The sequence below is a fragment of the Lemur catta genome, chromosome 13, assembly GCF_020740605.2.
Source record: "Lemur catta isolate mLemCat1 chromosome 13, mLemCat1.pri, whole genome shotgun sequence".
Classification (NCBI taxonomy): Eukaryota; Metazoa; Chordata; class Mammalia; order Primates; family Lemuridae; genus Lemur; species Lemur catta.
Window position 1 is genome coordinate 32,743,674 of NC_059140.1, and position 14,935 is coordinate 32,758,608.

Sequence of the window (14,935 nt, forward strand, 5' to 3'; positions counted from 1 at the left end):
AGAATTCAAAGCTTTTTTGATTTTTCAAGCCAAACTCTAGGGATAGAAAAAAAATGTGCAGTTTTAAAAATTTGATATTGCAATATCTAGGGCAAATTAATGCTGAATTAAGGTCACATAATAGTTATAGCCACACAGTGAGCAGGGAGATTTTGAATGGTGTATATAGTTACAGTTTTTATGTATTATAAGTTGGGGAGGTAGGGTAATGCCTGGGCTGAAGGGGAGAAGTTTGGGAGAGAGAGAATGAGTAACTAGATGTTAGTTTGGAACCCTATTCTCTGCAGTACCTTGATTTGAGGTGGGAGGAAGTAGGAAACTATAGAAAAAAAATTACAATAGCAGAGCAGATGGGAGATTTTTGCCCCATATCTTTTCTTCACTTTTCAGTGGACTCTGGAAAGAAAATTGAGGGAGAGAGAGAGAGAGAGAGAGAGAGAGAGAGAGAGAGAGAGAGAGAGAGAGAGAGAATGTGTGTGTGAATATGGAGTAAACATAATGAATTAGAAATTGTGGTATATGGTAACTTTGAATTAAGAGGTCAAAAAATACTATTTGATCTTTTCAAGCCATTGAAACAGAAATGCTTCTACTCTCATTTACATGATAAAATTTAAAGCTAATTCAGTTGTGTGAACATCAAGGAATAAAACATCAGCAAAATAATTCTGAGAAACTTTGTTCTTTGAAAAACATCCTTGATATATTGTGCTGTTTTAACTCACATCATAAACTACAAGCCCCAAATAAACTGACTTTAAGATGAGAATCATGAGAATGTTGCAGCATCTCTCTGGTCCAAAAGCCAATCAGCATTATCTTTGCTTCTGTTAGAGCCTATCAAAATTCTCAGTTTTTATGCTCTGTAATGTATATAAGACTGCTCCTGCACTGAGACTGTTTCCAAAGGCAGGTCTCCCTTACCTAACAAGTTTAATAAATTCTATTTTGCTTTAATTTTTTTCATTATCTTGAAGTTTCTTTTATTGAAGACATCAGGCAAACTTAGTCACACATTTCTCTAGACTGGCTATGACTTTTAAATCCATCTGTTATAGTTACCATATAGTAACTACATTATTGCTATATTATGATTATATATTGCATGTTTGACCTAAAATATGAGGTGGTTGTGTGTAGTATGGCTGTGAATCCCTACCTAACATATTTCTAGACATATCTGATAAATTAATATTTGTTGAAATAAGCATGTCCTTATAAGGAAACATGGCAAAGTAAGAACAGAAAACCAACAACATTGAGGAGTGTCTAAATTTAGGGAAAAGTACTGAAAGTAAAATCAAAGAAGAAACAATTAGTGGAATTTTTAGGTAAGTGGAGGAATAAGATAAGAGTATAATGTCATGAAAGCCTAGAAGAGAGACAGTGATGAAAAACATGTGTTCATCTATGCCAACATGTCTCCAGAGAAGTCACATAGGACTGGGAACACCTGATTTGGAAAACAGTTTTTTGGTGCTAATTTTGAAACAGTATTTCTTGTAGAGTTGTTTGGCAAAAATAGAAACACAACTGAGGGAAGAGTAGTGCTAGAAGTGTGGAGTAAGTCTAGAGCACATGTTGGCAGAAATGTGTTAGAGAAGAAAAAGAGATAAAGAAATATATAGAAACTATTTCTTTTTACAAAAAAATATTGAAAGGATGTTTTTTAATAAAGGGAAAACTAGTAGAGAAGCTACTAGAACTGAGTTTAATTCAGGAAAACAATTTCCTGAGCAAAAAGACTAAATTTCCCAGCCTTCTTTGTTATAAGTATGGCCAAGTGACTAACTTCTGGCCAATGTGGGAAAAGAGCAAAAGTGGGACTTCAAGGGTGTCTCCTTGAAAGGGCAGGGTCACACTCCTTTCCAACTCCTTCTTGCTGTTAAATGGAGCTTCTGCTACAGAGAAAACAGGCAAAGATGATCACAGGTCAGATAACAAGCTGTCCCTGCAAAAGCTACAACTTTGCTATTCACATATCCACATATATTCCTTTTCTGTTCAAGAGAACCTATTTATAATATCAGTTGAACCAAGGGAATAATTCCCACAAATATCCCTCAGATCAAATTCAGCTACGCAGTCACAGAGCCATCACAAGTGGATGTGGGATACGGTTCATCCAGAGATCATCAGCTAATAAATTCAAAATTATGTATCTGTCCTTATATGCCTGATATTTAAAATTAGAAAATTAAAATTATAATCATAATAAGAACTTTTATTTAAAAACAAAGAATTGGACAATTTTAGTTATCAGTGATTCTAGCAATGATAAGATTCTGCTAGGCAGGAATTTTGTAATAGGGTGAGCTACTTAGCCTGTCTAGTAGTCTCTGTTTAAGCCCTCTAAAATAACTTCCTATTTTTTGTTCTTTTGTTTTTAAATTTGCCTTCCTTGGGGTTTTCCTTTTGACTCATCATTGCCTTCTGTGGTCACATATTGCATAGATTTTGGGAATATATGCTTGGAGCAACAGCTATGGGAAGACTGTTTTTTTGTGAGTTGTCCAAACTCCATCTAAAACTCTGGTAATCTTGTTACCTCAAAAGCACAATTGAGTTCCTGTCTATAAGCTTCAAGTCAATTTCATGTGAAAATTGCAGCCAAAGACTTCAATGCTTCAATGCTTTTGTCTTGTAGATGCCATCTCAGTGCCCTGCTCACTTCCTCTATTTTAAATGAATGGCGGCTCTCTTAAGGCCTTGGGGGAAGGCTACACACTTAATCTGAGTACTAGATCCTATTGACTTCCATAAAACATTTAATATAAAGCAAGCAAACACCTAAAAGCAAAATACAACTCTGTAATCACCGCCTTAATTTCTATTTTTTCTATTTAAGCATAGTTCTGCAGCCACTATTTATTACTGTTTCCATAACTTGCAGTATAGCTGCACTTGGCTTTTAAGCACTAAAATAATCCAAATCACGTAATTTGGGGGCAACTTTAGTTGCAGGTATCAATATCTCTTTAGCTGTATACTTTTCCATCTCTGTTTAATGAAAGAATACCTCAGGTATCTTTGAATTATTACTTTCTTTGGAATGTTTCTGAAAGCTACCGGAAACAGCTTAAACGTACCAATATTATGAGTTTTTCCTTCCATTGCCCTAACAGGCTAGGCCCAAAGTCGGCCTTCCAATTTACAGCAGGAAACAATTTGATCACCCATTTGGACACTGAATATTGTACATCAAACATTTTTTAGACATCACTACCTGAGTTGCTACCCACACCGTTTACTTCCACCAAGCCAATACATCCATTTTTATTTCTTTTGCTTTTTATTAATTATTTATTTACTTTCTTATTTTTAGATTTCAACTATAATGTGCATACAGATCATCAGCAGATTCTGTTACAGTGAAGGTTCTAAACCAGAAAATCCAATATAGAGTCTGAGATTTAACATTTTAATAAGTTCTCAGTTGATGTCAGCACTGCTAGTCCAGGACCACACTTTAATTAGCAAGATTAGTGTACCACACTACTTCTATCTATTAATTACTGTCTTTATCAGTGTTCTCAATTAAAAACAGCCAAATTTGCTCTGGCTACTTTAAATAGAAAGGAATTAATGACTGAAGCTCACTCCTGGGAAGATCTGGAGGGCTGAATCAATAGACAATAGTGTGAGGCTCCAAAAACAAATCCCCAAACCTCCTATTGGACTTGGTCATAGGAGAAGTTGCTGCCTTTGCCAACATCAGGCAGAATATTAAATTTGACACAATAAACATTGCATTCAAACCCTGTGCCTCTTCAAACATCAAGAAGCTGCTACCATAGCTCCTGGCTTCTAAAAAACATTGGCTCTTCCATAATCCAGCAAAATGGATTTTCCACTCCCACCACTTCTTAGCATTGTACTCAGTAAGGATTCCAGCTTTCAGGAGAGTGCATTTCATAGGCAGAACTAAAATAGCTCACCCTTCTCAATAGCCATAACATCCCGGTTCAAAGAAAGTATGAACTATAATTTATACTTTTCTACTTTCTTCATATAGGAAGGTGGCATGTGGGGATGTAACAGACAATCCACAGTATTCATCCATCACAATCAAGTTTTCTAGAAGACAGATAAGGTTCTACAACTGCTTAAATGGCTGAGGTAAGAAAGAAAGAAGCAGAAAAAAATTCAAGTAAATTGATATTTACATGTTAAATGAATTAATATAAGGTAATATTCAATTTTTAAAGTCAAATTGAGCATATATATGTGTGTGTGTGTACATATATTTAAAAATCAAAAGAGGAGAAAAGAAAAATGAAATCTTTCAAAGAAAGCATTCAAGCCCAAAGGAGTAATTAATAGATTTCTTATCTAAACATATCAGGTTAAAGGATTTTTCCTCTATGACAACATAGTTAATTTTTTATAACTACCAATTCCTAGGTTTATCATTTTTATAAGCTTTGGTTAAATAAATGATTTAGTTTCCAATCTTGTCAACTCTAAAAATATTAAACTGTTTTATTTTATATTCCAGATATTAACAACCTAAATTTGTACTGCTTTACTCAGGGAAGGAGAGATATAAAAAGCCAATAGCTGTTTTATGACAGTTATTCTAGAGCATATGCCATTAGGTTTGGTGCCCAAAAACATTATACACATAGAGCAGAGAGATATCCTGGAATCCAACATTTTATAGCACTTTTTCTTCATTTTTATTTTCTATTTTCTCTTTTTTGGCCTTATATTTTACAAATATATATTGTTTCACTTGATAAAAATGATGTCACCAAAATTGAAAGTAGTAAAACCCAACAAAGTGTTAATTTTTCTGATTTGCTAATTAACATATTTATCAAATAATATACTTGATGAAAATTTGGGCAGCAGTTTTGAGATTTGAACATTTTGTAAATTCCTTTTATGTCAGAGTCATATCTTGTTTTTATAGAACCAGCTGCATACTGTTTACTACCTAAGCTGAATACTTCAACTGTTAAGTTTCTGCATACTTTACTGATTGAAGTGAATATATTAGTAGTTAAATTTGCATATACACTGATTGCCCTGAATATTGTGCAAATGTATATGTTGTTAAGTACAAAAAATTGTCTGAGTAGTTACATCCATTAAGGAGATTTAAAGTGCATGACATAAAATTAACCTGAAGATTTGGTCGTGAAGATTTGGTTCTTCATTTCTATTCTCTTAATCTACTATGAATATGAAAGATTGCTCTGGTAAGTCTTTTAAGTGAATTATTGGTTACTTAAAAAATAAAACTTTTTTTTATAATCTGGTGTATTGATTTTGTGATGTGTGCCTGATTGCTTTAAGATAAAAAGAAAAACGATAGGGAAAAAACCCCATCTCATTAGCAGTACATCTTCTTTTGTTATTGCTATAATAAAAATATAAGTCCATGAATTTATATCTTTTGTATATTACAATTTAATTGAGATTTCTATTAATGTAATTTTTATGAACATATGACTTAGAGGGATAGAAATATTATTGACTGTATAATATGTGCCAAGTGACTAAAAATATGTTTTTCTTTTTAATTCTCTCAGCAGCAGATGTCATTTCACAGATAAAGAGACAAACTCTGAGATGTTTAAATAAAATCCCTAAAAGTTAAAAACCAACTAATTGGTAGAGTTCAGACTCCAATCTAGAAATATCTTACTTCAAATCCCCTACAGTTTCAACTATTAATATATCATTCCCTAGACTAAAAGAATCACAGTTGAGTCAAATCTTTGTCACCTACTAAGTATGTGTTATTGAACAAATAACTTACCTCAGTGTCCATTTTGGAAATTGAGATAATATTTTTCATTTTGTAAGGGTCGAAACATAGAAGAAACTTAGGCATTCTGAAAAACCATAAAGTACACTATTATTTTAAGATATCTTAAATATTTACTAGTCAATTGAATTATGTCATAATATGAAGACATGTTTTTTAGTGCAGGAATATTAATGAAGAGTGAAGAGCAGAACTTACTTAGTATGTTCTCTAACAATCAATGTGTAATTTAAGAATAGGAAAGCAATGATTTGCCTGCAGCGTGGTGTTCCATATTTGCCATCATCCTTGGCATTATTGCCTTTTCACATCCTATTTCCTTCATTTAGAGAGTCCTTTCTTCCTTATGTCTTATAGATGACAATCGTTCTTTCTGTTTATGTCCCCTCAGCATTGAAAAGACTTCCCTGATCAAATTTCAACCTGCATTATATCCCTGTTCCTGAAGCACAGTCTGCAGAGCCCTGTCATAGGTTTATACAGTTTTCACCTGATTGTTAGTCTCCTTGTCTACATCTCTTGCCAGTCTGAGTGTCAGTGGTACATAGCAAATGCTCAAAAGTACAACCTCAGTGAGTGAGAGTGTTACTGTATCCACTGGAATATAACTATAATCAGGTGGTATTTATTCTTTATGTTTATCTTTAATGCCAATTTTTATTGTAGTAAAAGAAAAACACATGAGATACATTTTTCAGTATAATATTGTTACCTAAAAGCACAGTTTTATAAGGAAAATCTGCAGAACTTTTTCATTTTGAATAAGTGAAACTTTTCACCCTAAGAAATTCTGTGACAAAAATAATTTATGAATAATAAAATTGAATGTAATATTGAATGGGGGAGGAAGGGAGGTGAATAAACTAACTAAATGAGTGATATGAAAACTATTTGGGTGATGGGCACACCATTACAAAAATGATCCATGTTATCTAAAACATTTGTATCCCCTTAATATTTTGAAATTTATAAAATAATAAAAATAAATAAATAAAAGATAAAAACAAAACATTGAATTAGTCAGATTTATTAGTTTTTCCTTTGAAGAAACACTTTGCTACTAAATTGTCCAATATCACAACTGAGTATATATATCAAATATAGTCTCATATATATTTTCATATATATATACACATATATGTATGAATTTTATATTTAATTTTCATAGGTATATTATATGATGCATCGAAAATAAAAATATATATATTGATAAGAAAATAAGAGATTTCAAATATCACAGAGGAATATTTTATTAAATTTATGTTAATGATTTTATAATTATAACTGTATTTATAAACTACTTAATATAAGTCATATCTTGAAATTGGTACTTGAAATTCCCTCTAAAATTTATAATCATGAAGCTTTAAATGTGAAAAACTGGAATCAGGAAATGACTCAACTTTTGTAAAAATAAATAAGGTATGATTAATGAATTGTACTACAGTTACTGATCAATTATTAAAACTGGCAACCTAATCAGAAAATCAAGCTGCACAACCTTTAGTGAAGTTTAAAACTCAGCAATTGTAACATCAAAGTGTACAGCTGTATCAGTGGAATTGCTGGTTGAATCATCAAATGTGCGGTGCAATTAGTTGAGTATGAAAATCCCACAGTGTTACAATACAGAGATGAATCAGCAAAACTTCCTGGTGATTGCTAAATACCTGACTACTTCCTCAGTGACTACAGTTCTTGAATAATTCCCTAAATAAATATGGAAATGAAGCTCAATGAAATGAAATAGTGAATATGAAACAGTCTTTGATAAATTTGGAAAAATTGATATAACTTGAAAGAAACTGGATAATTAATTTTCTTTTGCATATGTCCACCTATATACAAAGCCAACTAACACTTGCTACATGTTATTCTTGTTCCCTTAATTTTTTTTTTTTTTGGTCATTTAAATGTCTCCCATGGGAGTTTACTCAAAAGATGAAAATTTCTTCATCCAGAAGAAATAACTCATGGGAATACAGTATTTGCATACCTCATCTCAATAGAGTAATTAATTATGCCAAGTAGAATTTACCAAAAAAAAATGTGAACTTTTAAAGACCTTTCCGTAGTGAAGAACTAACCATTTTGCTTTTTAAGGAGATTCAAAAAGGAATTACTGGACATTGAGACTCCTAGATATAGAAAGTTTCATAAGTGTGGAAGTATGGAAGAATATAGTAGTATTTCTAAAATTTCAGATAGGCAATGTAGAGGAACTACATTTGTGTATATATGGAAATGTTTTTCTTCACTTCAAAAATTTGTATGCAAGTTCAAGTTCAATGCTTTCCATAATATTTCCCAATATATTTAAACTTCAATTAGATTCTTTAGAAATCAGGTGTCAGTATTTTCTCAGTTGATACTCCATGTCCTGAGTAAAATTTATGAAAACACTATGATAGAACCAAGTTACAGATGAGCACACTTTTAATCATTCTTTTTTTTTTTCTTGTCTTCCTTTGGAAAAAATATAACTTTTTGAAATAGTTAAACCTTTGATGTTATTGCCACAACTATATTTTAAAAGTGCATATGAAAAGTAGAAATTTGGAGTTAAAAAGATTTTTAGTTCTTCTCTCTAGACCTCTAGACTAAAGGCAAAAGATTCAGATGGCTATGGAAGCCAGGTAGATCATATAAAGAGTGAGATTGGAAGACATAAAAGGAACTGAAGAGGTCTCTGAAAAATGATAACATGTCTGCTTCCCTGACTCCAGCTGAATGTTGCCATTCGATTTGATAGACATTGGAGTTGCAGCGCTGTTATCTTTAGGATAAATAAGACATTCTTTTTTTTTTTTAATTTTGAAATCATTCATTTTTTAAATGTTGGTTACTTTTTTTTTTAAAGAAATAACTGTGCATTCCAAATACAAAACATCTGCTTTCTACCAGTTTTCAAACTTTTGTCTAAATGAAACTGTGTAACAGAGGTTGTCTTCTGTTGACACAGTTAAAGAGATGGGGTGTTTACTTCTTTGTGAAGCAGTTCCCTTAATTAACAGTCAACTCTGGTAGAAGCTTTTTTTAAACCAAGGACAAAGAATTCTAAAGTAGAAAGGAAAAAAGATCATTCAATTCGTCCTTTTATTTTAAATGGGAAACAAAGACCCAGAAAGCTCAAGTGTTCATCCAAAAAAGATCCAGAAAGGAAGGCATCTAAGATGTACAAAACACCTACCTTGTGAAAAGTCCCATAGTTTGTGACTTCATGTTTATAGATAATGTTAGCCACATTTTCCAAATGAATAAACAGCTTCAGGGCAATTGCCTGATATTAGGCAGCTGTTAAGTAGCAGGCTAATGATCTGGACCTTAATTCCTTAAGGTCCTTAATTCTGTTCCTTAATTCCCAGGCTAGCACCTTTCATCTTATGCTATCATGTGTTGCATTAAATAAAAGAGCAATAATTCTTATCATATAAGGAATAAAAAATATCTTTGGGAAGAGAATATTTACACTATTTCTTCTTCCCTGCTTAATATTGATTGTTATTTAGTAGACATGACTGATTTGGATGCTGTAAATTGTGGAGGGCTTTTGTGTATTTCAATTATTACCTCACACAGGGCGGTAGTAGAGACCTGTGGTTAAATCTGAAGAGATGCTACTGCTATTTCCTGCTGGGCACAAAGGAGCAAGATATTGGTTTAAACCTTATTCTCTCCAAAACAAGCCTAAGATTGTATTGCTGACAAATATCATTTTAGTCACTTTAACACATCCTAGCTGGGACACACACCAGAGAGTCTCGACTGACAGCAGATATCCAGCGCACAGCCAGCCGTCTTCCCTGCATTCGAAAATTGTTCATTGATATTACTGAAAGTGCTCAGGGTGAATTGTTCTTTAACAAAAACCTTAGAGTTCAAATCCCTCAAATCAAATACAGTTAAGAAATCATGGGAGTTGATATGTTCTTTTAGTATTTGTGACTATTATCCAAATTAAGTAGATACCAGTTGGAACCAAAATGAACATAAAAAAAGCAGCTTTGAAATTTATTTATCAAACCCAGATTTATGACATGTTTAAAGAGTTAAGAATAGAATTAATAAGCCAACAGTATCCTATGTGCTAAAAATTAATTTTAACATATTTTAATAAATAAATTTAGAAAAACTTAGCTACATTTGGTTATCCTATTTAGTTTGTCACACCTCATTATTTATTCCATTCCTCAGACATGTTTTATTTATTTGAATACATGTACATAGTCTCTCTTTTCATACTCAAATCTAAGTGAAATGAATGGAAAGGTCTTGTCATATTTGTTTATCATTAAGATTCAATGATAAACAGATTTAATAAATAAATAATGAATTAACGATGCAAAATTATTAACCACAGAGGAGATAAAAAAGAATATTAAGCAATCATTCTCAATCAGAAGAGGTTTAGATAGTGATGAATACATCAAAATTAGTAAGAAATTAAAGTTATCCAGTAAGAGAAACAAAATAACATTTTAGAATTTTCAAACAGTTCAAGAAAAAAAAAAAAAACAACAGAGGAATAACTCAGGAAGCTAAAAAAGGAATGGAAAAATAGGCTAACTTGCTATGAAAATAATTTAATTAAAACTTATGTGGCTAAGAGTGATGAGATAGAAAAGAGGAAAAATATTCTCTGTAGGGTCCATTGGTTAAGAGCAAATGGGAAGTCAAGAGAAGCCATGGTTAGGTAGTCATATGATATTAATAAACTGCATTTAGGACACCTAATCTTATGTATTATAGGTCTAAAAAGAAACTAATGTACAACTAAGAAAAAAAATAGTCTAAGTGAGAAAAAATTCCAGAGTTGCTCTTTAAGACCAGAGAAGATATGCATATAAATCCTAGGTTTTAATCTCTTTTTTTGCAAGTTTTACATGGTTTATATTCACTGCCAATTATTTTGCTTTAACACCTACTTCCTTAAAATCTTAGGAAGAATTATAATTAGATGATGGTTTAGGTCCAAGACGCATACACTTCACTTCCAAAACTCTTTACCTAGTGAAAAATACTATTCTTCTATTTCTTTTCCTATATCCTCTATCTTAGTTTTCCCCATGTCCTTCCAAGGTGGTCTTATTTTCACTTGTCTCAAATTAAAACAAAAAAGCAAATAGTTTGAATTGTCAGGCTCTCATCTTAATATATTCTTTCTATTACTCTCACAATTATCTATTTATTGTTTTTATTTTAAAGCATTGAATTGATAAAAATTGTATATGTTAAGATAAATAATGTTATTTTTGATACATATATACATACTATAGTGATTATCACAAATTATTAAGTCCATCACCACTCATAGTTACCATCTGTGTGTGTGTCAAAACAATTAAAATCTACTTTCTTATCAAATTTCAAGTTAAAAATACAGTATTATTAACTATAGTTACCATGATGCACATTAGATCCCATAACTTATTCACCTTTAACTGAAAATTTGAACAGTTTGACCAATATTTCCTCTTCTCCCTCATCCCCTCACTATTTTACTAAGCACAATGTCCTCCAGGTTTATCATGTTGTCATGAATGGTAGAATTTCCCTCTTTTTATGGCTAACTAATATTATATTATATATATATAAAATAGCATATACACTATATTTTCTTTATCCCTCCACTTATTGATATACCCCTGGGTTATTTCCACAGCTTGACTTTTGTGAATAATACCACAATGAACATGAGAATCCAAATATTTCTTCAAGATAATGATTTAATTTCCCTTGGCAATATACCCAGAAGTGGGATTAATAGATCATTTGGTAGCTCTATTTTTAATTTTTTAAGGAACCTCCATAGTGTTTTTTATAATGGCTATATCAATTTACATTCCCACCAACAATTTGCCAGGGTTTTCTTTTCTACACATTCTTGCTAACACTTTTTTTTTTCTTATCTTTTTGATAATAGTCATTCTAACAGGTATGAGGTAATATCTCATTATGGTTTTTATTTGTATTCTCCTGATGATTAGTGATGTTGAACATCTTTTCATATTCCTATTGGTCATTTGTATGTCTTCTTTGGGGAACTAGTTATTTTTCCACTAAGATCAGCAACAAGACAAAGATGCCTACTATTGCCATTTCCATTCAACATGGTCCTGAATGCCTAGCGAGACCAATTAGGCAAGAAAAAAAATAAATAAACCATATAAATCAGAAAGGAAGAAGTTAAATTGTTTCTGTTTGCAAATTACACAATCTTACATAAAGAAAATTCTAACAACTCCACCAAAAAACCTTTAAAACTAACACATGAATTCAGTAAAGTTGCAGAATACAAAGTCAACATACAATATCAGCTGCATTTCTGTACACTAACAACAAACTATCTGAAAAAGAAATTAAGAAAACAATCCCACTTAAGATAGCATTAAAAGGAATAAAATAAAATAGGAATAGGAATAAATTTAAAATAGGAATAAATTTAATCAAGGAGCTGAAAGACTTGTACAGTGAACACTATAAGATACTGATGAAAAAAATTGAAAATAACACAAATAAATGGAAAGATATCCTTTTGTTTATGGATTGGTATAATTGATATTATTAAAATGTCCATAGTACACAAAGAAAACTGCAGATTTAATGTAATTTTTATCAAATTTCTAATGGCATTTTTCACATATATAGAAAAATATCCTAAAATTTATTTAGAATCACAAAAGAACTGACATAGCCAAAAGAAAATTTGAGCCAGAAAAGCAATACTGGAGATTTAACACCACTCCCTGATATCAAATTATATTAATGTTACAATGCTACAGTAACCAAAGCAGTCTGTTACTGGAATAAAGATAAACATACAGAACAATAGAACCTAATAGAGAGTTCAAAAATAGACCCACATATACATAGTCAATTGATCTTTGACAGGGTATCAAGAATACACAATGGGGAAAGAATAACGTCTTCCATAAAGGTGTTGGGAAAACTAGATATCCACATACAAAACAATGAAATCAGACATTTGTCTTTACACTATATATAAAAATTAAAGGGACATGGATTGAAGCCTTAAATGTATTAATAAGTTCTGAACTAAAAGAAAACATAGGGAAAGGATCTCCTTGGCATTGGTTCTGGCAATGATTTTGTTTAAATATGATATCAAAAGTACAGGAAACAAAAGTGAAAATGACCATCAAACTAAAATGTTTCTGCACAACAAAGAAAACAATCAATAAGATGAAAAGGCTATCTTCAGACTGGAAGAAAAAAATATTTGCAAACTCTACGTCTGATAAGACTTTTCATCCAAACGCTCAAATCATTTAATAGCAAAAGTAAATACATAAATAAATATCTTAAGGGAAAAATGGGCAAAGGACCTGAATGATTATTGTTTTTAGATGCAAACCCTTTAAATTTCTTGCAATTTTTTTGTGTCTGAATACATTTGTCTTCATTTTCTCCCATAGATTCTCCATCTAATCAGTATCTCTTCCTTTTGTACATGTAAAATCTCTGTTTTCAAAGAGCCATTTGGCTTAAGACAGGAGACCAGAAGGAAGTCTCTTTTTCCCTCAGGTTTTCAGGGAACCTAGTACAAAATCCTTTCAATTAATTCAGACTCACTGTCTCCTTTATATGGCATATGTCTAAAAAGAAAAAATAAATAAAAGCAATAAAGTATTCTATCTAGTAACATCTTATTGATTCAGGAGTTATATAAGTGATATATATATATATATATATATATAGAGAGAGAGAGAGAGAGAGAGAGAGAGAGAGAATAAATATTTACTCACTGTATATTATTGATCATTGTTGGTTTTGGTGGCCATGTAAGTGCACCCCTCGGACCTCTAACTGCAGAGACTGTGACGGCTACTATTGCACTCTGAATTCCATCTCCATATTTGTAGCAGGGCAATGCTTCTCATGGGCTGCTTCTAGCCAATGCCTCTACACAGCAGTGATCCTAAGTCAGGCCCATTTCTAGCTGAATAATCCTTCTGATGGACAAATACGGCTTAAGAAATCCCCATGAGCCTTGCCAAACTTTCTTAGAATTGCACTGTAATCAAGACTCTCCCACTTAATCTTCCTTCCCTCTCTCCTTTTGAAGGGCCAGACCTGCAATGTGTATCTCTACTAGCTGTTCTAGGGTCCTTATGCATTTAATTTCACAGCCTATCTTCTAAACTCTTGAATGTCTAATCCCGTCTTGGCATCTTCTTTTTAGGGTACCTGGATTAACACATTGGGCTTAAATCTTTTGTGTTGTCAACATCAACAAGGACTCTTTTAAACAGCAAGCAAATAAAACATAACATTTTATGCAATTGTTTTCATGTAAAAAGAAATGCAGATATCTGGTTAAACATCATGGATACAAGGATTTATTTTTGCTCTTTACTGAAATTCTATGCTGTTGGCAGTTGAATTAAAGACATAAAAATTATATAAAACTACAGAGTGAGTGAGGAGATAGCAGATGAGAGATGTCAACAAAACTTTGGAAATTATAAAGCATGTAGGGAGTGGTAAATTAATTAACAGTGAAGAAAACAGAGTGAAGTGAAGCTTCAGAACAGATGTCAATGAAAAGCAGTCTCTGTATTTCAGGTTTCTATCTATAATAGGGAGTTGATTATAATACCTATGTTTTAATGTTATTTTTAGAGAGAAATGAGCTAATGCATGTCAATCACTTAGAATGTAGAGTATTTGACTCACAGTAAATATTCAATAAATATTAAATAGCTATTAAACTATTACCTATTGTAAACTATTACCATTTTATCCAATATTTGTAAAAATTTAGTTTCTCTGCCAGAACAACTGGCACTTTAATGAAATATATATAAAGTTTCACAAAATGATGAGGAAAGCACCAAGACGTTCTTAATAGGGGGTGCATAAAATCCTGGAAGGCCAAAAAGAGTATAAAGCTATGATCTAAAATTTGATATTTTTTCAAACCTTATACATACATATTAAAATTATGGAAGAAATACATAAACATAAAAAAATTACTGTTAGGCAGTACAATATTTAATTTTCTTTACAAGTGATTTTCAGTAACCAAGGAAAAAAGCTGAGAGTTACTACTTTTATAAAGAAACTTGTGAGCAGTCAAAAACGCAATGTCTACAGGTTGAGTGTGGGAAGTTGCTGCCTATAAAAGCATGTTCAGAG